Source organism: Hibiscus syriacus, unplaced genomic scaffold (assembly GCF_006381635.1).
Source record: "Hibiscus syriacus cultivar Baekdansim isolate YM2019G1 unplaced genomic scaffold, ASM638163v2 tig00009023_pilon, whole genome shotgun sequence".
NCBI lineage: Eukaryota > Viridiplantae > Streptophyta > Magnoliopsida > Malvales > Malvaceae > Hibiscus > Hibiscus syriacus.
The window spans coordinates 568700-592626 of record NW_024062184.1 but is presented as its reverse complement, the minus strand read 5'-3'; the positions used below and the strand labels follow the sequence as shown (position 1 = coordinate 592626).

Genomic DNA, 23927 nt, shown 5'->3' with positions numbered 1-23927 from the left:
AAAATCAAACTTTAGAAGAAATGGCTAGAACCATGCTTTGTGAAAACAATTTGCCAAAATATTTTTGGGCGGAAGCCACAAATACTGCTTGTTATGTTATTAATCGAGTAATGATTAGGCCTATTTTAAAGAAAACTCCATATGAACTTTTTAAAAATAAAAAGCCTAACATTAGCTATTTTCATCCTTTTGGATGTAAATGTTTTGTTTTAAACAACGGTAAAGATAATCTTGGCAAATTTGATGCTAAAAGTGATGAAGGAATTTTTCTGGGTTATTTCTTAAGTTCTAAAGCTTATCGAGTATTTAATAAAAGAACTTTAGTTGTAGAAGAGTCTATACATGTTGTTTTCGATGATAATCTTGTTTGAATGATTCTTGTTTGAATGATGATATAGGTATTATAAATACAAATGACTTTAGACATGACATTGGAGAATCATCATCAAAGGAAGAAATAAAAGATGAGGAAATTCATGATCCTCTCGAAAATCCAACCATTGAAGAAAGGGAAGTATCTTACCCAAGAGAGTACAACTATGTTAAGGATGGTGAAATTATAGGTGATCCATCCAAAGGGGTAACAACTTGATCTTCTCTTAGAAATATTTTTAATTATGTTGCATTTATCTCATGCATAGAGCCTAAGAATATTAAAGAAGCATTAAATGATGAACATTGGATTATGGCTATGCAAGAAGAGTTAAATCAATTTGAGAGAAGTAAAGTTTGGACACTAGTTGAAAGGCCTAGTAAAATCTACTGTAGGTACTAGATGGGTATTTAGTTAAATTTATATCAATGGATGTTAAAAGTGCATTTTTAAATTGTTTTATAAAGAAGTGTATGTGGAACAGCCTCCAGTTTAGAAGATTCAAAATTCCAGATCATGTTTTTAAATTGACAAAAGCACTTATTGGTTTAAAAACAAGCTCCTAGAGCTTGTATGAAGATTGTCAAACTTTTTATTGAAAAAGTTTTTCAAAAGGGAAGTTGACACTACATATTTTTAAAGTATAAGGTAAAGATTTATTAGTAGTTCAAATTTATGTTGATGATATAATATTTGGTTCTACTAATGATGTTCTTGCCAAGATTTTTTAAGCTAATGCAAAGCGAATTCGAGATGAGCATGATGGGGGAGCTCTCATTTTTCTTGGGACTCCAAATCAAGCAAAGAAAAGATACCATCTTCATCAATCAAGCTATACGTCAAAGATATGCTCAAAAATTTTGGACTGGAAAATGGGAAACCTCATGACACTCCAATGAGCTCTTCTACAAAGCTTGACTTGGATGAAGAAGGTAAATATGTGGATGTTAAATTATATAGGTCAATGATTGGTTCTTTGCTCTATCTAACTGCAAGTAGACCGGACATTATGTTTAGTGTTGGCTTATGTGCTAGATTTCAATCATGCCCTAAGGAATCATTTTACTAGCTGTTAAGAGAATCTTTAGATACCTTAAGGACACTCCTAGTTTAGGACTTGGTATCCTAGAGACTCTAGCTTTATCTTGCATGCCTTTTCTGATGTGGATTATGGAGGATGCAATTAGATAGGAAAAGCACCTCCGTACTTGCCAATTCCTTGGAAATATGGTTTCTTGGTTTTCAAGAAAAAAATTGTGTTGCATTATCTCCACTGAAGCAGAATATATTTCAGCCGGTAGTTGTGTGCACAAGTTTTATGGATGAAACACAACTTTTTGATTATAGAATTGAAGTGGGTACCATTCCTATAAAGTGTGACAATACTAGTGCTATTTGTCTCACTAAAAATCCCATCCAACACTCTAGAACTAGCACATTGAAATAAGAAATCACTTCATTAGAGACCATGTCACTAAGGAAGATGTAGTTCTAGAATTTGTTGATACTTGCCCAATTAGCGGATATTTTTACAAAGCCTTAGACAAGAAAGATTTTGGACACTTAGGAGAGAATTAGGTTTAACAACCTATCTTCACTTAGTGTTTAAATAATTTAGCACTTTTAAGAATAAATGAAAATGCTTATATAATAATTTTTTATTGCATTCTATGCTATTAGTTAGGGGAGTTTATGTTATTTGGTGAAAATTAATTTTATGTTCAATGTAGTTTAAGGAATAATTTGATTGATTGAACTGATTAATTTTCAATATATTTACCAAAACCACTAAAGCTAATTATTTAGCATTTTGAGTGTTTAAAACAAATTTTGACATTTTTGTGCTTAATGCAATCGATTCACTTAACAGTGAATCGATGCATGCCTTTGAATGTGCATCGATTCATCTTGCTGATGCACCGATGCACGCCTTGAATGTGCATCGATGCACAGGGTCATGCATCGATGCATCCGTCGGGTTTTAGGTTAAAAAAGGCTTATTTTCTTATTTGTTTCAAAACCTAAAACTAAACTCTCTTAGCTGTTCGCCTCCTCTCTCTTTCCTACTCTCAAAATTGCTCCAAATCCATGGTTTTTGATCGGAATCTTCGAGTTTTTCAACTCCTAATCCTACTTCAATCATTAATTCGTGCAAAACATCAATACATCCCTCTCGATCCAAAATTTCAAGGTAAACTTTTCTAAAAACTCATTTTATCAATTTTCGATCTTAGGGCTAGTTTTGATTAGTTCTAGGATGAACATTATATCGGGCATTGGTTATATGATGATTTTAAACTAGATTTTACAACAAATTTCATCAAAAACACACAATTTTTCAAAATTTTCTTTGAAATTCGAAATTAAAAAAAATATTTCAAAAATCATTGATGTTTTTGACTTCATTATATTGTTTTTATGAAAACTATATATTGCAATATTTCCAATGTATTTTCAATAGTTTTCAAAACTTTCCCATTGTTTTAGAGAACCTGATTATTGCGGACTCAATTGAGTTTTGGGATTGATTATTGTGCATACATGTTTTTCAATTTGCAGGTTATCTATTTCTTTCCTTTTTCTGATCTTTAAATCATGTCAAATCCCAAACGTCCTAGGTCCTCTTCGAGTCGGTCAAACCAAAATCGTCTCCATTCCTCCACCACAAATCCAAACAATCCTCAAAAGACCATAATTAGTACATGTTTTAATATGCTGAACGTCGGAGAGAAGAATTGTACCATAGGTACATGGATTCTTTCCAATCTTATAGAATTAGGGAAGAATGTATTCCACCACACATAGACTTTAAATTTGAATACCTCTCGATTCTTAGAACATGGAAGTTTGATAAACTGTTTTCTCTTAGACTGTCGTCTTTCATCAATTAGTTCGCATTTTCTATTATAATGCGGTATGTATTCAAAACGAAACTCAATGTGGAACTATAGGAATTAGATCCTACCTTTAGGACAATATTCTTATTGATTCTACAACTATAGCTTCAAAATTTGGGTTGGATGACAATGGTGTATATGACGAAAAAGAAACTGTGGAATATCCATATCTCCCAAACGCTAGTGTTAGTACCCTTCGATCTCATCACGATCGTTTTCTTCATTTAAAGATCTCGTGGTCATTTCGACCATCCGCGTGTAGGTACCCTCTTCATGCTAGGATTTATGGTGGATGTATTGTATTAAATAAGATCAAAATAAATCTTCCACAGATTATCTTTAATGTGCTAGTCGATACCGTAAACATTATCCCGTCCAAACATGTTGAAACATTAGTTTATGGTTGTTTCTTAGCAATCTCTTTATCAAACTCGGTCTAGATGTCTCTCTTGACAATCCTATTCCTCTCCAAAACCCAATCAATCTCACATCCTTGAAGAAAGCGGATTGGAAACAAGACGAGGTAACTGATCAATGGGTTTTTAGACCTGGTAAGCAAACTCCGGAGCTAGTTCCTCACGAGCTGCTCCTACTCCTCTCGTGCTCCTCTCCTCCGCTCCGGCTATGACGATGATCCTGAATTTCAATAGCTTATGCAAGACATTGATGATCACGTACCGATAACAGGCCTGCACCGGAACCAGTTCCACAAGAGAATCAATGCCTCCATATTTCGTTCGTTTTTGAGACATTTGATCTACGGTACGCTTCCATCGAATCCCACTTGACTAGACTTATTTTTTGATTGTATTTGGGGATTAAACTTAAAACTTGGATTGTTAAACATTTTGTTGTTTTTGAATTGTTTAAGTATTGTTGGATGTTTGAACTTTTTATTTATTTGGTTTGATCTTTATGAGCTTCATGTTTATTAATTTTTGCATTATTGACATCTTAGTTGCATTATGACCAATTTACCATTTCATATTTGATTTGAATATTGATTATGGCTAACCTCTTTTGATCTTTGATCTTAGCAGTTTAAGCTATATTCAATTAAAATGTTTAATCAATTGGCTATGTTTTTCAAAGCCTTCTTTCACTCAGTTTTGAGTCTTTTTGATTTAACAAAAAGGGGGAGAAATTTTAAGTGTTATAGTAAGGGGAGTAATTTCAAAATTGATTTCAAAACTTATTTTCAAAGAAAATCTTAAAATTACTCAAGAGTTTTGTTATATCAAAAAGAGGGAGATTGTTGAAAACATTTTGATATTTCGATATAACAAACTAAGTTTAAATGAATTTTAAGATTTTACAAATGATTTTCTAAAGTATATTCGATTCAATTAATCGAATATCAAATTATTACTCCAAGTCTTTCAAGATCATTTCAAACCTTACTAAATGTGTAAAATTGTGTTTTATACTTAAATATTTGAAACATTTTCACAAAGTATTTTGAACCAAAATCAAGCCTAAAATCAAATTTTCAAAGTGATGCACCGATGCACCAATCCATGCATCGATGCACCATGGAATTAATTGAACATCGAATGCATTTTATGCATCGATGCACATACTATGCATCGATGCACTCAGTGCATTTGATGCATCGATGCACTCAGTGCATTTGATGCATCGATGCACAAGACCATGCATCGATGCACTCAGGCTATTTCAAAACATCGAATGCATTTTATGCATCGATGCACTCTTAGTGCACCGATGCACTGAGAGTTCAACGGTCAAAATATTTGAATTTTACACTTGATGCACCGATGCACCTAGGGTATGCATCGATGCATGAGACGCTCCCAACCACTAATATTAATTGTTTTCACACTTAAACGGATCTATTGACCTCACTAAGCATCTCCAACGTTCATAATCATTTGAAGGTGTATTTAAACAAGCTTAGAAGCCATTGATCAAAACAAGAAACAACAATCAACTAATCAAGAGAGAATCAAAGAGAAAGCATCAAACCTCAAGTTTGAGCATTTCAAGCCTATTTTTCATTCAATATTCATTTTGTTTTCAAGAACACTACTTGTACTCAATTATATTCATTTTTGAGTGTTCTTTTTTTGTTCTAGAATTGTGCAAACATTATACCTTGTGAGTATTTCCTTGTAAGTTTGCAAATTTGTAATCTTCTCTTTGAGAAAGAGTGTTCTCAAGAATTGTGGTATATTCTTGAGGAGTTGTAAGGTTATCTCGTTGGCCCTCAAATAAAGAACAAATTAGTGAATTTGTTGGAAAATCCTTAGTGTGGATAACTAAGGTAGTGGATGTAGATTTTGATTGAGAAAGTCGAACCACTCTAAATCGCTGTGCAATTACTTTCAATTTTCTGCTAATTACTATAAATTTTGAGTTATTCAAATTATATTTTATAACTCAATTTGAATTTGAAATATTTTATAACTCTATGGCTCTTAGGAAGCCTCGATAGACGATAGGAATGTCTTAAGATCTTGACTACTAGAGACTGATAGTTTCTATCATGGGCGGAGTTAGAAATTTATTTAGGGTGTCAAATTTAGAAATTGTATTAAGACATTTTTTTAAAGGGATAAAAATGAATAATGATGTCAATTTATGTTTAAAGGTACTAATTTTCTTTAAAAAATATGTTTCTTTTAAATATTTTTATTTTAAATTTATTTTTAAAAAAATACTTATAAAATTTTTTGGGGATGTCTCATTAGGGGTGAGCATTCGATCGAGTCGAGTAAAAAAAATTGAATTATTCGAGTTGACGAGTCTTATTTTATAACTTGAATTTGATTTGAAATTTTTCCGAGTCGAGTTGAGTTCTCAATTTTTGTTTAAATTTAATTATAAATATTTATAATATTATGATACTATTTGATTTCAATTTAAATGATTTTTTATAATCATATATATATATATATTCTATATATTTTATATATGATATACATATATTATACAAAATCGAGAGATTCAACTCAAATTTGAAAATCAATATACTAATTACTAAAAATTTCGAGTTATTCAAGTTATATTTTATAACTCAAATTGAACTTGAAATTTTTCGATTCGAGTCGAGTTTATGATATTACAACTCAAAGTCAATTCGAGTCTAATCGAGTCGAGTCGAAAAATTGATTTTTCGACTCAAATTTTATTCATAGTAGGAAGCTAGCTTAATTAGTAGTTTCTATAGTCATATTTAATTGAGATTTGAAAGTTTTCAAAGTTCTCTCCATAATATAATAAAACATATTTTCACTGAAAGTTTAGGTAGTATATCTTTTATGTTTTCATTTGCCTTTAATGTAAATGTAAGTGTTTTAACTATATATATATATATATATATATATATATATATATATATATATATATTATTTAGGTTTCTAAATTATTTTTCAGTTAATTCAAGCGTTTAACGTTACAAACGTTATCATTTTGTGTCCGGTCGTAACAACTGTTAAAAAAGTCTGTTAAGTGACATGTGTCACATTTAGATAATTTTAAATTTTTTTATTTTTAAAATATTATTACATTTATAAAAAACTCTAATTTCTTTAAAATTTAAAAAATAAAATCCCTAAAATTCTTAAGATCAACCCTAAATCTCTAATTCTAACATCGTCATATTCATCGACTCCGTCAGCCTTCACATCTCTCTTGTTAGTCGTCCTTTTTGTTGTCGTGCACGCTATTAAATCACCTGGACGGTCAATCAGTTTTCGACTTCCATTTGAAGTATTACCAGCTTTTGCAACTTTAAGTTTTGCATAGCAAGAATCGTAAATATGGTGATTTTCGTGGCTGTCAGAACCACCTTTATGCTTTCTTTAATGCTTTCTTGGAATTGAAAGCATGGCAATGCATCATCCCACAATTACAACAATCCAGATTTAGGGTTGTGTATTTAAGATTTTAGTGACTTTAAAGATTTAGGAATTTAGGATTTGAAGCGAGAAGGATGATGGCCGGTCGGCAATGGAGGCGGTGGCCTAAGCTGGGCGACAACAATAAGGATTGAAATTAGATATTTTAGGATGTCTCAAGTACGACAACCTTAATATACGGTTAAGGAAAGACATTACCATAAACATTATTATATTTTTATCATTTTCGGTAAAGGGCTACATAAAACATTATTTTTTATACCGAAAATATTAATATTGGGTGCTACCTAAAATGTTTAACATTTCCGGTTAAGCGTTACCTAAAACATTATTTTTCTACCTGAAATGTTAATAATGGGTTCTACCGGAAATTAGTTAGCGAAAATAACATTTTCTGTAAAAAATAATGCTTTAGGTAGCACTTTATCGGTAATGTTAAAAAATAATAACATTTCAAGTAGACATTTCCTTAGCCATATTAAGATTGCCGTACAACAGAATTACTCATATTTTAGGGTTTTAGAAACTTTGAGATTATAATATATATATTTAACAAAAAATTTTCATGTTTGTTATCCCCAAGGCACTTAAAATAATAATGGTCATAACGATAGATACTTAAATTGATCGAAAAATAATTTAGACACTAAACGAGAAAAAATGTATTGTTTAGTGACTTGTTTTTATAAAAGCCTTTTCATTTTAAGGTTTTCTAGTTTGTTTTCAAGTCTTGTAAACATGATGGTTTGACGAAAATTCAAAGTATGAAATTATCACATTATATGGGTGGTAGAGAATGATGTATCATTTTAATGGAGTGAAGGTTTTGGGGTCTAGTTTTTTTTATTGATACGCCGTCGTTTGATGTCTTTACTTGAGGTTATTGACTCGTTTGTGAGTGGAATTTTGAAATTCTTCTCCCTTCATTTTTCTTCTTCCACTTCTTTTCTTCTTAATGATTTCTGTAGGTTCTTCGTTGAGGCACATCATAGGATATACGTAACAACCAGTGATATATCTATAAATATTATTGACGGTGGATACATATATGTTAACACATAAATTTTTTATACAGAATAATTAGAAATAAAATTTCAAGAAAAATATAATTAATAAAATGTATAATTATCGGAAAAAATTCAAATTAAAGAGGATGGCAAGACGTGAATCCACCACTAATAACAAAATTTACAACAGTAGTAAACGAGAAAATGTAATAAGCATCATGGATATACTGGTATAAATGCTACCATACAACAGAACAACTCACTTGGCCAAGGCCATAACATTGTCAGCTAAGCAATTAGAATGATCTAATTAGCTCCATTAATTCATTCAAGGAACTGTATGCTGAACCTCCTCGGATGCTGAATTCAACCTTTTCCTTCAAATTTTGAGCTCTCTGCCTCATTTCTTTCCCTTCTTCATCCACCATTAACCTCTTGATTGCTTTCTCTACCTCTCCACTGTCACAAATATTCTCCAATTGTATGCCTGTTCTCCATACTTGACTCACATACCTGCATTCACCCTTTGATCACCAAACACGGCCTGCAAATCATCGGAACCCCTTCCGACACTTTCGAGTCGAATTCCAACCGCAGTGGGTCCAGAACCCTCCAATGGCGCCGTGTGCTAACACTTCTTTTTGGGGTGCCCATTCAACAATGCAACCATTTTCACCAACAGCTTCTATAAAACCCTCACTCAACAACTTGTTCCATTCGTGTTCATCAACTGACCCTGGCCTAATAACCCACAGGAATGGCTGCTTGCTATTGGCCAAACCCCAAGCCATTTCAACCAGCTCCTCCTTGTCCATTGATGCTAAACTCCCCCCAAGCTAACTACAGAACCGAGTTCTGAATTTGCTTGTCCAGCCATGTAATGCAGCTCTTGTCCTCTTCTATCAAGCTGCACGAGGGAAGCCGGAGCAACTCCGTGCAAGGGACCGATAGCGAATATTGGAACAGGGCATTGTTTTTGAATCTCTTGCAATGATGGTTGTTCAAGGACATCATTAGTGCTCCAGATGACAGCTGAAGATGAAGTTCTTGCCTTGTTTATAGAAGTTATAAACCGCAAGAAAATTTCCGGTGTTCTGATCTTCGAAACCGGCAGATCCTTGAATCTGAGGGGGTGAAGCCCGGCACCAACTCCTGCGATGTTGAACCTACATAGTCATCGATTCAAACGCCATGATCAAATGTTCATGATCAAATGTTCTGTAGTTTAAATGTCAACATTTGAATCGAACCTAATAAATGTTACCTTGAGAAGAAAGAAAGCCTTCAGCTTCGAATCGGACGATCGCATTACGAGAAATATAGGTGGAAGCACTAGTGGTCCGCAAGACAATACTGGGCAGCTTCACATGCTGGGCTACTGCTTCAGAGAAATACATGCATTCATCATAGATAACGCAGGCAATCTTTCTCGGCCTTGTGCCACCATCTTCTCCAGCATTCCTGGAAGGGCACTCGACATTTCTTGTTAAGAAGTGATATGAAAAAACAGTAAATTGTCTAAAGAAACAACTTCATCGGATAAGTTATCGGGTACAGATACGAAACGAAACTCAGGATAGTTGGAGCTGATGGGTGGATTGAAAATGGTGTGAACAACTGTTATGGAGAAGCCTTTAGAGTGAAGAATGGAGCCGAGCTGAAGCATTGGATTGATGTGGCCTTGGAATGGCAATGGAATCAATACAACCCTCCTCCATTCTTCTTCTTCCTTTCCCATACCCATGTCTCTTGTTCTTCTGTTTCAGGGACCGGAAAAACACTAATAATTGAGCCAAAAGCTGTCAAATCCCAGATCTTATCTCCAAATATATTTTAGCAAATAATTAGTGTTTCTCATCCGATGCTCTCTGGGTCACATTGGTTTTGTCTAATTTTATATTTTATTTGAAATGTCTTTTTTAATAATAATTTTTATATCTCGATTTGTCATTTTCTATCAATATTTAACGATTAAAGAAATTTAACTAGAAAACGTCATTTTCAACTAAATATTTATTAGGGTAAACTATGTATTTAGTAACTCGATTATCACTTTGGTCCCGTTTTCACCTAACTATTTTCTTTTCAAAATTATCATTAATGTTACATTTTAGTTTCATTTGATCATTTAATAAAAAATTAACTGAAATCTTATCTTGTGATAATCTATTATATAAAGGAATAAGAATGAATTTAGGCTTATACTTCGGATCACAATTCAGCAGTATGTAAAATTTCTTATTCAAATGATCATCGATTGATCTGATCTAAAAATTTAAATGCTCAATCTATTTTATAAATTTTGGATAATTCAAATCAAATATTAGAGAGAAAAAAAAACAGATTTTAAATCATCCAAAATCTGATAAAAAATAATCCTTTAGAATTTAGACAGTATATAGCTCAATAAACAAGTAACCTACTAAATTCTAATCTAATAAATTAAAACATTTAATTATTTATTGTGTGTGAATAATTAAATATAGAGAAAAATTATAGAAATGTTACATAAAATCATAAAATATGAAGTTTTAGTAAAATTAAAATTTATATTCAGATCAAGATATTCAGATATCTAATTTTTCCGAATCAGATCCAGATTGCAATTTTTGTGATTCAAACTTTCTAATATCAAAATTTCAGATTAGATAGTCTTTACCCGAAAATGCACACCCTTAGATCACGCACAAGCTTAAACAAGTGTACGGGGTTGATACCATCCCTAAAGGACTATTATCATGCTTATTACAAATTCACCCCAAGTAATTATATTCATTTTGCTTTACCAATTGAAAAAAATGATGCAGTAAACCACGAACTGTGAAATGAAGAAGAAAAAACAAAACAAAACAAATTGCTAACCTATTAAAAATCACTTCCAAAGTTCAGTAAGGAGTATAGCAAATCATTGCCATGGTTACTTCCCATTTTTTTTAAATTACACACTTTAATCAGAGAAAGCAAATGACATTCAAAGCCCACCTCCTTCAGATGAAGAATAGGACCACCTCCGGTTTAACACGCCTGCTACAGCTCATCTAACTGGTCCTGTGTGACAATGAACATTACATCGACTTAGGAATTGGCCAATGCATGAGTCGAAATCCTCTTTAGTTTGTGTGTGTGTCTGAGTGTAGACACTAAATTTTTGTCCCAGTTTTATTTATATTATTATTATTAATATTTTTATTAATAATATTATTTATATTGCCCAATACCCGGAGCCCAATTACAACAATACCCAATCTGGTCCAGACCCAATCCCAGAGCCCAGTTCTGACCCAATTTGAGCCATCCTAATGGAAACCCTAAACTAATTAGGGTTTCATCTTCTTCAGCCGCCAACATCAATTCCACCGTTGGATCTGATAAGATCCAACGGTCCAGAAGCCTCCAGATGGAAACCCTAGGGTTATGATACCTTAGGGACTACAACCGCCGCCTCTGCTGCCAAGTGTTCCAACCGGCCACTGCTGACGATCAGTTGCCACCGCCTCAACCTCTGCTGCCACGACGCTAACAGAAACTTCCAGAGATCCCAACACAGCCGTCCACGTCGCAACTATGGTAGCTCGGTGACTCACTAACCCTCACTCTTGAGACCGATTCGACGAGAGCCTCGGTGGTGGCTATAAAAGCCACCGAGAGCCCCCTGCCAACAAAAGAGGAAGAAGAAGGAAAACAAAAAGCAAACCACAAAACAAAAGAAAAGAGCGAGAGAAACTTACCGAGGAAGACAACACCTCGATCGGAGTCACCACCAGCCTCCAAGCGTCACCAAAAACCTTCGAAAACCGAAGGTATTTTCCTAGATTTTCTCCAATCGGGAGCTATTTAAGAGAAAGGAACACCGGAACCGTCATTAGGACGGTCCGATCTACGTTCTGGTATAAAATTAAATTTTCCGGCCACCGGATGCGGTGGCCGGTGATGGGGATTATGGCGGCAGACGGCTGCCGGCCGATGACCGGCTTCCCTCTGGTGAGGGAAGCTAGAGAGAGGCAAGAGAGAGTTTTATAACTCTATCTTCTTGAGAGAGAAGAGAAAGGAATAAATGAGAGGCTGGCCCTTCGGGCTAGCCGGTTTCGGGTATTTATACCCTCTCCCAAATGGCGCCGTTTTGGGGAGGGTATTTCTGTAATTTCATAAAGGGTAAACCCCGACAGCAGTGCTCCAAATTTGTATACCTTGCAATTTAGTCACTGAAAGCAATTTTTGATTATTTTAATTTAGTCTTCTAATTTTATTTTATTTTAATTCAGTCCTTATCATCATATATATATATTTAGGAAAATATCAAATTTAGTCCCTCATAGTTTATTAATTATTTTTTTAATTCCGTATTATGAATTATGGTTAAATTACACTTTTAATGCCCATCTTTTTATATTTCGAATGAGTACTCTAGTTTTATAATTTTATATTTTAATCTTCAAATTTCATTTTTGATTATTTTATTTTTAATACTATATTTTTAATTCCTTTTATTTTAATTATTATTTGCAATATTATTTTATTATTATTACTTTTTATTATTTATATAATAATATATATATATAATAATATATTCGTTAAAATCTTATATTCATAAATTACTTTTAATAATCATATTTTAATATATATTTATTTATTTTTCAATATTAAGAAAGGGCAGTCTTAAAACAACTGTATGTCCATTTTCTGATATTTTTAAATAAATAAATATCATATTTTTTAAATCATATATTAATTGTTTTAATTATTTATTTTTTTTAATATCGAAGAAAAGCTGTCTTAAGGCACCTAGAAGTCATTTTCTGATATTTCTAAATAAATAAATATTTTATTTATAAATATATAAATAAATAAATATTTTATTTATAAATATATAAATTAATATATATTTTTCATAATTATAATTGCAAATAATAGGATTATAAATAAATATATTCTGAATTTTTAATTTCTAATAATAAGAGACAATTTATAATTAAAAAGTACCAATTTAATTTTGGGCGTTGTAGGGGTGCTAATCATTCCCTAAACGTAACCGACCACGAATACCTTTTATTATTAAAAAGAATTAATTTTTGGTTAAAACGCAGATTAGTTTATCTTTTAATCGATGTTTTCTTAAAAATTCTTTTAAAAGATGATTTTTAGGTATTCGACCTACCTAACCCAAAAGGCCGATGGCGACTCCCAAATTATTTTAAAAACCATTTATTCACATCACTTTTCCCATCAAGTAAAAAATTCGTGCCTGGGCGAAAATCGATTACCACAGTGAGTATGAGGGGTTAACATAGGTTCATGAGTGCAAGTGAGGGTGGTGTGGTTTAAGGGAAAATCAACAATAAATCAGCAGAATTAGGATTGAAAAACGATTAGAAAGAAATTGAAACTCTAAAATGTCCAGTTATAAGAAACCTAGTTTCTCTCTATTAATTCAAAGAAAATAATAAGAATGCTGTCTATAAAGCTTACAACTTATTTATACTAGGCTTTCTGCTAATACAACTTTATTCCTAGCCTTAGATTTAAACCCTAAAACTAAAACCTTGACCAGCCCAAAATAGAATAACACCCTACTACCAAAAATATAAAGAAAAAAGAATATCCTGTGTCCGAGGGGAAGGGGGAGGAGGAGACTGACCTGCACATCCGAAGTCCAGAGAGTAAGATTATCCCTTAGCAGTTGCATAATGAGAGTGCTGTCCTTGTATGACTCTTCTCCCAGTGTGTCAAGCTCAGCAATGGCTTCCTCGAATGCCTTTTTTAGAAAGAAAAACAAGCGGTATTTAATGAATAACCGAAATTAATTTATGCTTTATTCTTACTGTAACCAGCAACTATGCACCAACATCCAACAAGATAACAAAGAAACTTCTGAAATAAATTAAAAACCTTATTTCACAATGATTTCAGAGGTTTCTCCCCAAGAAAAAGCAAGATGACAGTAAAAAGAAATGCAAGAAACTCTTCATCTCCTAACATAAATCTACTGAAATTGTTAAAATCTTGCACTAATCTGTTCCCAACCTAACAAAAAACTCTTAAGTTTTTCAAATTTGTTAACTAGCAGAAGAAACAATAATTAACTATGTTGTTCGGACTTCAGACTCTTCACTTTTCTTGAATATCACCCTCCAAATATGTGGAGTATTTGCTTAAGGATTTGTTTTACCTGATCTGCATCAAAAGAACATATTGACTATAGCTAATAACTAATACCCTGATTAAAACTAGTTTCTTCTCGATTTCACAAATTCCAAAATTGTGATTATAGGTAATAGGATGATTGGAATCAAACACGGGTGAAAATGGAGCTATATATTCGCAATGAACTGAACATAAAATTCTTTTCGCTTGAATTTAACTAATGCCGTTTAAAATCTTAATGTAATATTCCCCGGATTAAACTAAACAGTGGATTTACGGTACAATCGATAATTTGGTAACGATAAACAGAAAGAGGGGAAATCGAACCTGTTTAGCCATGCTACATGCTTTATCAGACTGATTGAGAATCTCATAGTAGAACACCGAGAAATTCAGAGCTAGCCCCAATCTAATCGGGTGCGTTGGTGTTAGATCCGCCAGCACAATATCCTTCATTCAATTAGTAGACACGTTTTTGTCCGGACAAAAAAAAATAGTATATTATTATTATTATTAAAAATTATTATTATTATTATTATTAATATTATTATTATATTTATAGGCCCGTAAAATAGAAGCCCAATTACAAGTCCAGATTATAAGCATCAATCCAAACCCGATTCAAGCCTAGCTGCAAGATCTGACCTGACCCATCTACATTAGGGTTTAAACCCTAAACGTCAACCCTAAGTCACCACCTTCAACGTTTCTTCATCCAGCTGCGTCGCATACCAGTTCAAGCCGAGCCACTGATGAGGCATCGAGCCAACACCGAGCTGCGCACCGACAAACCGTTCAAGCCGAGGCCACCATCTTCGTTATCACCTGCAAAATCTTCACCAAAGTCAAAATTAGATCCCACCACATTACCTAACATTGAAAAATTTGAGATTTCTACCTATCGAATCAATTATTCAGCATCCAATAATCACGCATGTAAAGACAAAACGAAGACAGATTAAAGGAGAAGGCATTCGGGGGTTTGAAAAGGGGAGGAAAAAAAAGAGGGAGCATTCGACGAGAAAAAAAACCAGAGAAAAAGAGAGAAAACACCGAGAGATTCGGGTTCAAACCAAAAGAAAAATAGAAAAGAAGAAAAGAGATAAGAGAGAGTACCTAGGCCGAACACTAGTGAAATACAGGTCGCTGGAGAAGACCGAAAGGTTTCCTCAGATTTACCACAATCGAGCCACTTTTAGGCTAAAAGGAAGCCAATCCTTGCTCAGGGCCGGGACGCTTTGAATAGTGTCATCTTCTTTCCCTCAGACGCCGGCGTACGGCAGTGGCCGCCGGTCAGTGACGACCGACACGGTGGTATCTCGCCGTTTCCAGGGAGATCTCTGGATCTCTCTCCCTCTCTCTCTTTCTCTCCTTTATTTGAAAATGAAGCAAATGGGTAAGAAAGCCTCATTTTGGGCTAATAAATATTAAGCAAAACGACAGCGTTTTGGGGAGGTCTTATGCGTGTTTTCAGCCGATGGGGTAACTATGATTTTGGTTCCTGTAATTTGTAGTACTTATATTTTAACTATGAATGAAACTTTGTTAATTTTTTTATTTCGGTCTTCTACTTTTATTTGTTTACAATTAAGACTTTATTTCTTATATTAGTGAATATTCAAATTTGGCCATGTGTTTTCTGATTATTTTGTTTTAGTCACTATTTAATGTAAAAATATATAGGTAAAATTATTATATGCTCCCTTAAGTTTATGGATGGTTGTATTTTAGTCCTATTTTATATATTATGTATTTTTTAATGTTTGATTTTGATAATTATATTTGTAAATATTTTTGTTATAGTTAGTGTTAAATATTTAGTTTAATTATAATTCGCCCTTTTAAGTTTTTATTTATTTTTAGTCCTTTCTATTATTTGTGGGTTATTTACAAGAAAAGTCTTCCATTTTAATCATTAATGAAATAGATTATTTTGACATGATGCAAAATATATTTAAATACAAATTGCCCACCTATCAATAAATAATTCGTTGAATTTATGCACAAATCATGATGTCTAGGCCTAATGCCTTTTAGTTTTTTAATGACTTTTTGTCCATTAGCTTGATGAATAATTAAGCAATATTTTTTTAATGACTTTTTGTCCATTAGCTTGATGAATAATTAAGCAATATCCTCGGGGTACGAAAGATATATATATATATATTGTCTTAAACATTGTTTTTAGTTCAAAAGAATTTTTTTTATGTTATAATATAATCTGTGTCCTTTTAAATGTATTTGGTTTTATTCATGTTCAGATCATTATATTTTTATATTATTTATATTTCAGTGATACATGTTTAGATATTTGCATTTTAGTTTTTGTTCCTAATTATTGATATTTTTTTATTAAATTGTTATAATTGGCAGTATGTTTTAGTTTTTTATTTCTATCTTGGTAATCATATTTCATAATATTTTCATATTAGCCTCGTTTTGTTATACTATTATTATTGTACTTCAAAAGTTTCTGTTTTTATGATTTAGTCCTTATTTATTATGCACAACTAAATATTTTATTAGTATTTTAGTTATCATATTTGTAAATGTACATATTTTTATGTTATGTATTCATTTGTATCATTTGTAAGGCCCAAATATATGTTTAATCCTATTTGTTATAATTATTATTTTATAAAATGTGGAAATTTAATTGTAGGGAAATCTACGAAGACATCTCCCAAATACAAAATGTGTCTTTTCAAAGATTTGTCTCATATTCAATAATTTTATTTGTTCTACGTTTATTTATTTCAAGTATATTTCACTTTTTTATTTTATTTTATTTTATATTGGTAAAATTTGTGAAATAATGTGGGAGAATCTATGGGAAAACTTCCTAACTACAAAGGAAGTGTATTCCCTAAAATTATTCACACTTTTAAATAAATTTAATGAACAAAAGGATCGTAATTTAAATATATTTTCAAGTTTGTAATTTTTCATATTTAAACAACGTATCGTTTAGGTACCAAAATTTGGGCGTTGTGGGGTGTTAATCATTTCCTACGCGTAATCGACTCCGAACCTGTTTTAATCGAATCTTTGGTAAATACAGACCAACTTTTATCTTAAAAAAAGATTTTTCTTAAAATTGTTTTTAAAAGACGTTTTTAGGTATTTGACCTACCTAACCCAAAGGTCGATGGCGACTCTATCCAATTTAATTCAAAATCACCAATTTTTCCAAAATTAAAATCATAATTATTTTTAAAACAATAAATAATTGTTCACCTAAATGGTTATGACACAATTCAACAGAAAATTTTGAAGATTCAACTAGAAAAAATAATCAAAAAAATCTTTAAAATCGAAACCTAACTATAAAATCATAATCCACAAGTCAACATCCAAAATTTTACTGTGAAAACCAATTCAACAATTTAGTCAAAGCTTGACCTGAAGTTCAAAAATTTACCTGAGCAGCCTTGTAAGACAACATAGTATCCTCAGCAGCAGCTTTCCTCTCATCACCAGCCTTAAACTCCGCCACATAACGATGATAATCTCCTTTCATCTTCAAATAGAAAACCTTCGACTCACTGGCGGTAGCAGAAGGGATCAGATTTGATTCCAATAAAATCAAGATACTAGCGCAAACATCCGACAACTCAGATTCAATCTTCTTCGATCTATACTCCTTGACGAGCACAACGTGTTCCTCGTTCTTTCGACCTTCTTATTTCTGCTCGATCGAAGAGACTATTCTCCACGCGGCACGTAGATATCCGATCACGTTTGAAGGCGATGGAGAGAAGGTTCCTTTCCTCGACGGTTAGTTTCGCCCGATGGAGTTGAGCCGAGGACCAATTTTTGCATGAACTGAACCATCTCCGTAGCGCTCGGCTTGCTCGGATAGTTTGGCTAAGTACACGTACTGATCGCGGCTCAGGTTATTGGGGACCGTCGTCGCCATTTGCAGGAATCGGTGACCTTTCGAGGGAAACACAAATTTCCTTTTCCTGGAGACTGGTTATTTGGGGGCGCTAATGGCCTGAACTTTTGAAGAGTTTTTATGTGATCAAATTATACAGAAAGTCCATAATCTAGTCCTTTTATTATTAATTTAATAAGTTTTAGTACTCTATTTTTAAATGTGTATTTTTAATCTGATTTTTCTCTATTTAATTCCATTAAATAATATGGCTTATGTAACCCCTATACTCAGTCTATGCGTTACGACTAGATTTAACAGATTACATTAGAATTTTTAAAACATTTTTGACAATTTAAAATCATATTATAAACAAAATCTAATAGAAACATATAGTTATTATTGATAAAAGTCCAACTAGTTAATCTAAAACCATCAGTGTTTAAGTAAAATAAAATATATCATAATCCATATTGCAATACAAATCATAAAAGCAAATATTTCGAAATAAAGGCACGTCATCATAAATGAAAGCAGTTCGGAAGATAGAAACATTACAACAAAATGTTATGTACTAAATGTGTCGATCCTCTAAGTGTCTGGTTCGAAGTGCCTATCCAAGAGTATTTGAAAGGGGAAAACAGTTTGAAATGGTGAGCTAGGTGGCTCAGTGTGTCCCAACAATACAATTAAAACATGGTAGGTATTATAATCAGGTAATAGTTCAGTAAAATATTATAAAAATCATAATGAAGTTTAAGTTTTTAAAACTCGTAGTTTACCCTCCTCTCGTACATCATATGCAGTCCCATAGAACTGCATCCATAGGGTTTACCTTATACCCAATGGGTATAAGGAGCCAACCTAAGGGAGCATCTTGGGGAATGAGAGTCTACCCAAGAAAGTTCTCGGGGGCCTCAGAGCCTACCCAAGGGTCGCCTTAAGTCCGTAAGAATTACAAACTTGATCAAAGATGAACCTCCATACTCCAGTATCCTACCCAAATCAGCATCTCAATAAAATAGTTCACATAATAATCAGTAAATTCCATGATCCATAATCGGCATAATCATATTTCTAGTGAAAATAAATAATAAACTAATATATATAATTCAGTCATAGTTCATAAGCCATAAACCAATAAATCAGTAAATCATACATTTCGGTGAAACACATTTCAATACAGATAAAACAGTCATATAGTACATAGGGAACACACATCGTAAAATGAAATTAAACAGCAAATCTACTAAGCACCGACCTCGCCACGCTATGCACCAGTGCTCGAACATAATTCATAGTAATGAGTTAATATTGAAGTAATATTCTAATCTAGGTATTCATAAGGTTCACGGGTCATACGAGTAACTATTGGGTCATGAGGCTGAAAGGATTGAGAGGAGTTAGGTCGGGCTATCGAGCGATCATGAGAGTCTCGTGTACCTTCAAATAACAATATCTGACCAGTCTCTAACCTTAATTTAATTATTCGTAAATAAAACACTTAAGTACATATGTATGCTCGGGTTTGACGATCAATTCAGAGGCTTTTTTGTTTGAATTTGGCAAAACAGACTTCGGATTCGGACTCAAGACGTTGAAAAACATAAAATATAACTTTTTGAAAATTTTGACTTTTTGGTCAAAGTCAACAAGTTAAAGTCAACAGTCAAAGTCAACGGGTTGACTCAAACGAGTTGACTCAGTCCAGGTAGACTTAGTCGAGTTGACTCGGTTTAGAACGATTTAACTAAACCGATTAGGTCTGACTGGACTGGTTCGGTTGGACCGATTCCAAAAACCTCATGGACCGACGGAGAAGCGCCACGCGCACTGCCGGTGCATGTCGGCACGTGCGGCGATGCCAAGGGTTGATTCGACTGGTCGATTCTTCATTGATCAACTACGCACTCTAATTTAGCTAAAAATAACCCCAATTCACAACAATAACCCAAAGTTTTTGAAATTAAATCGAGAACTTACCTCGACAGTGAAAACGAGGGAGGCAATGGCGGCGTATCCTACCGAGTGGGTTTCGAGCGCATGGCGATGGTAAGGCGAGCCGACGCCTTGATCCACCGAAATCGAATGGTAAACGAGTGGGAGGGGGAAAGGTTTTCGGCGCACCTTCTTGGCTTAATTCACGACAATTGGTGGGTGATCTCGGTGAGGGGTAAAAGGGCTTTTAGTCATCGATCGACGACGGCGAGAATGGAGGTGACAACAAGTCGAATGGTGTCCAGACGGTGACAGATTGAGGAGGTCAGTGGGGGTTCAATTTTAGGGGAAATTAGGGATTTTAGGGTTAATTAAGTTTTAAACCAATATATAATATTTATTATAAATATCATCAATAATACCATAGCCTAAATGGCTAGGGCATGGGTGACCATGTTGGTCACAGGGGTTCGATCCCCTATAACTACCAACTATAAATTTTTATTTTTTTAACACTGAAAATGGAAAATTCAGGGCTAGGTCCTTGAATATTTTACAACTTCTAAAACGACCTATAAGTTTAAAAACTTATAATTTAGCCCTTAAATTTTAACCAAATTAAAAATTGTATTTTATTTTATTTAATATTTCTCCCCCTAAAAGAAATTTTATCCTCAAAATATACATGGAGTAAACAGATGCGGAAAATTAGTATTTATGGATTCTTCTGTCTCCTAGGTGGTTTGTAGGACTACAGTTACTCTATTGAACCTTTACCATTTAATACACTTGTTCCTCAACACTCTCTCCTCTTGATCCAATCAGAACATGCTCCTCCTCATAGATAGATCTGGCCTCAACTCAACATCCTTTAACTGAATGATGTGGCTTAGGTCTGGAAGATAGATCCTCAACATGGACACATGAAAAACATCATGAATAGGACTGAGCTGGGGAGGCAACTTGAGTTGATATGCAACAAGTCTTACTCTATTCAGGATATGATATGGTCCAATAAATCTCGGACTCAATTTGCCTTTGCACCCAAATTTCACCAATTTATTTCATGCAGATACCTTCAAAAAGACCTGATCTCGAACCTTAAACTTGATATCTTTCCTTATTTGATCGGCATAAGACTTCTGCCTGTCAAATACCTCCTTCAGGCGGTAACGAATCAATCTGATAGTGTCCTCAATCTCTCATACTAACTCAGGTCCCAAAGTCTTTCGATCACGCAACTCAGTCTAACAAATCGAGGTGCGACATCTACGCCCATAAAGTGCTTCATACGGTGCCATAAGAATGCTGGCCTGGTAGCTGTTATTGTAGGCAAACTCAGCCAAAGGCAAAAAGTTCTCATAATTACCATGAAAATCGATCATGCCACCCTGCAACATATCCTCTAGAACCTAAATCACTCGCTCAGATTGACCATTAGTATGCGGGTGGAAGGTTATACTGAAATTTAATCTCGTACCCAGAGCCTCATACAGTGCCTTCAAGAATCTCGAAGTAAATCTTGATCTCGATCAGAAATGATAGATAACGGAACACCATGCAATCTGAAAATCTATGAAATTTACAATCCAGACAACTTATCCAATGAATAATGTACTTTTTAGAACCGTCAGTGCACCCCATGACGCAGTGAAAACAAAAACTCGATGGTCTCACCAGCGATCCAAGTACACAAAACCGAAATCGAGAGAAAAGGATGCGAATACTTACAATGGGTTCCTTGAAAAACATCAAAGACAACAGTGACTAAAGGTGATCACGAATGGTTCAAATCGTAAGCCTCCACGAACACGTCTCGGCCTCTACTTAGTTCACCCGATTGAGAGCAAAATTTACTTTTCCCAAAAAGTTTTGAGAAAAACGACTGAAGAAACTGTCTGCTAGACCTTACCTCACTTTAAATATATCACTTACCCTAAGATATTAAGGATTTTAAGTTATTTTGAATTAAAAATCTAATTTAATTAATTCAAATTAAATATACATTAAAGACTTATAATCTGAATTATAATCTTTAACATTTATTTAAACTCTTATTTAATTATTCTGAATTAAATATCGATTAAAAGAGTTGTAATCAAAATTACATTCTTTTAATGTTTACTTATTATATTCGGGATAATTAAAATCATATGTATATCAAATATACATATATTAAATCTAGATATATTTTAGTAATATACAAAAAATTGTACATCTTTGCACATTTCAACCCTAGGGTGTGACCCTGTAGGTTCTTGTAACATTAGTAGTAATTATTAGAAAAATTCTAATATTACATACAATGAGTGACATCTAGCAATATATCATTGTCACCTAAGTTACAAGAATTATGATTCGACATATCATCTTCGTGATTAACTCTTTTATGTATTACATCCTTTTGTCCTTTATCTAGAATATGCACAAGTCTTGGAATAGTCATACTTGTATAACCCATCTATTGTTTCTTGATATCTAGAGTAGACTATAATTAATGAATAATTTTTGATATCTCATATCATCTTATTTAAGCATGCCCATGCATTTCTAGTCTCACTCAATCAAGTGGCATGTGATATATTTCCTATTATGTAGAAAGGACAAATCCTATCTTAATCATAGATACCCCACTACATATATCGAGATATATTCAATAACAGTCTTTATATTGCAACCAGTTATGGAGCATGTTTAATTGTATCAAAACATACAACAATATATATATTGGGATAACATTGATCTCAAGTCTAAGGATCATTCATATAATCATCACCATGAGCAATGTTATGACCGTTACAAATAATCCAAGACATATGCTTATGGTTGGTCAATCCAATACATTGTTCTCTAACAATATAATCATGTATCAATTCTGACATCTCTATGTCAATGACAACTCGTTGTCATCAATCAACATGTTAGTCTTAAGTGTAGTATTATTTTCCATGCCCATAATAATACTTGACTATGGATCTTTTTAATAATAATTATGTTATTATATGGACTTTATTATCTTTCAGTTTATGTTAAACACAGACATATAACTGAAAATAATAGTGGCAATGCCCTTATTCAATAAAATCGATAAATAAATGTATTATTAAAATCATCATATGATTGGTCTTTGGACATACTCTAACATTACCCACATGGGAATAAATGAGCTGACTTTGTAAGTATGTCAACAATCATCCAGACTGAATCATTTTTCAAATAAGTCAAAGGAGAGCCAGTAATAAAATCCATAGTAATACACTCTCATTTCTATTCGAGAATCTTGATAGGCTGTAACAAACCTGATGTATGTTGGTGCTCTGTCTTAACTTGCTAACAAACATCCCCACAAAATCAGAGATTTCCTTCTTTATGCCAATCCAATGGTACCTCTCTCTCAGATTTTGGTACATCTTATCTCCATCGGGGTGCATAGCATATGGCTATTGTGAGCCTCACCAAGGACAACATGTCTCAACTCTACATCATCAGGCACACAATACCGACCCTTGAAGCATAAAACTCTATTCTGGTCAAAAGCATAATCTGAGGTCGTCCTCTGCTCCACTTGTTCAAAGATTGGGAGCAAGAAACTATCAAGAGGTTGCTTGGCCTTGATCTCCTCGGCCAAAGTCGACTTGACTTGCAATTCTGCTAACAGAGTGTCATCATCATAAAGTTTCATCATGTAAATAAAGACCTAATGTCAGCTATAGCCTTTCGGCTCAAAGTATCCGCAATGACATTAGCTTTACCTGGATGGTAGTCAATCTCGTAATCATAATCCTTCAAAAGCTCAAGCCAATGACATTGTCT

At 33.4% G+C, this 23927-nt stretch overlaps 2 pseudogenes; both read right to left on the bottom strand.

Annotated features, from left to right (window-relative positions):
- Positions 1 to 8417: 8417 nt before the first annotated feature.
- Positions 8418 to 9970, bottom strand: LOC120203083 (annotated as a pseudogene).
- A 1123-nt stretch (positions 9971 to 11093) lies between these two features.
- Positions 11094 to 18233, bottom strand: LOC120203084 (annotated as a pseudogene).
- Positions 18234 to 23927: the final 5694 nt, after the last annotated feature.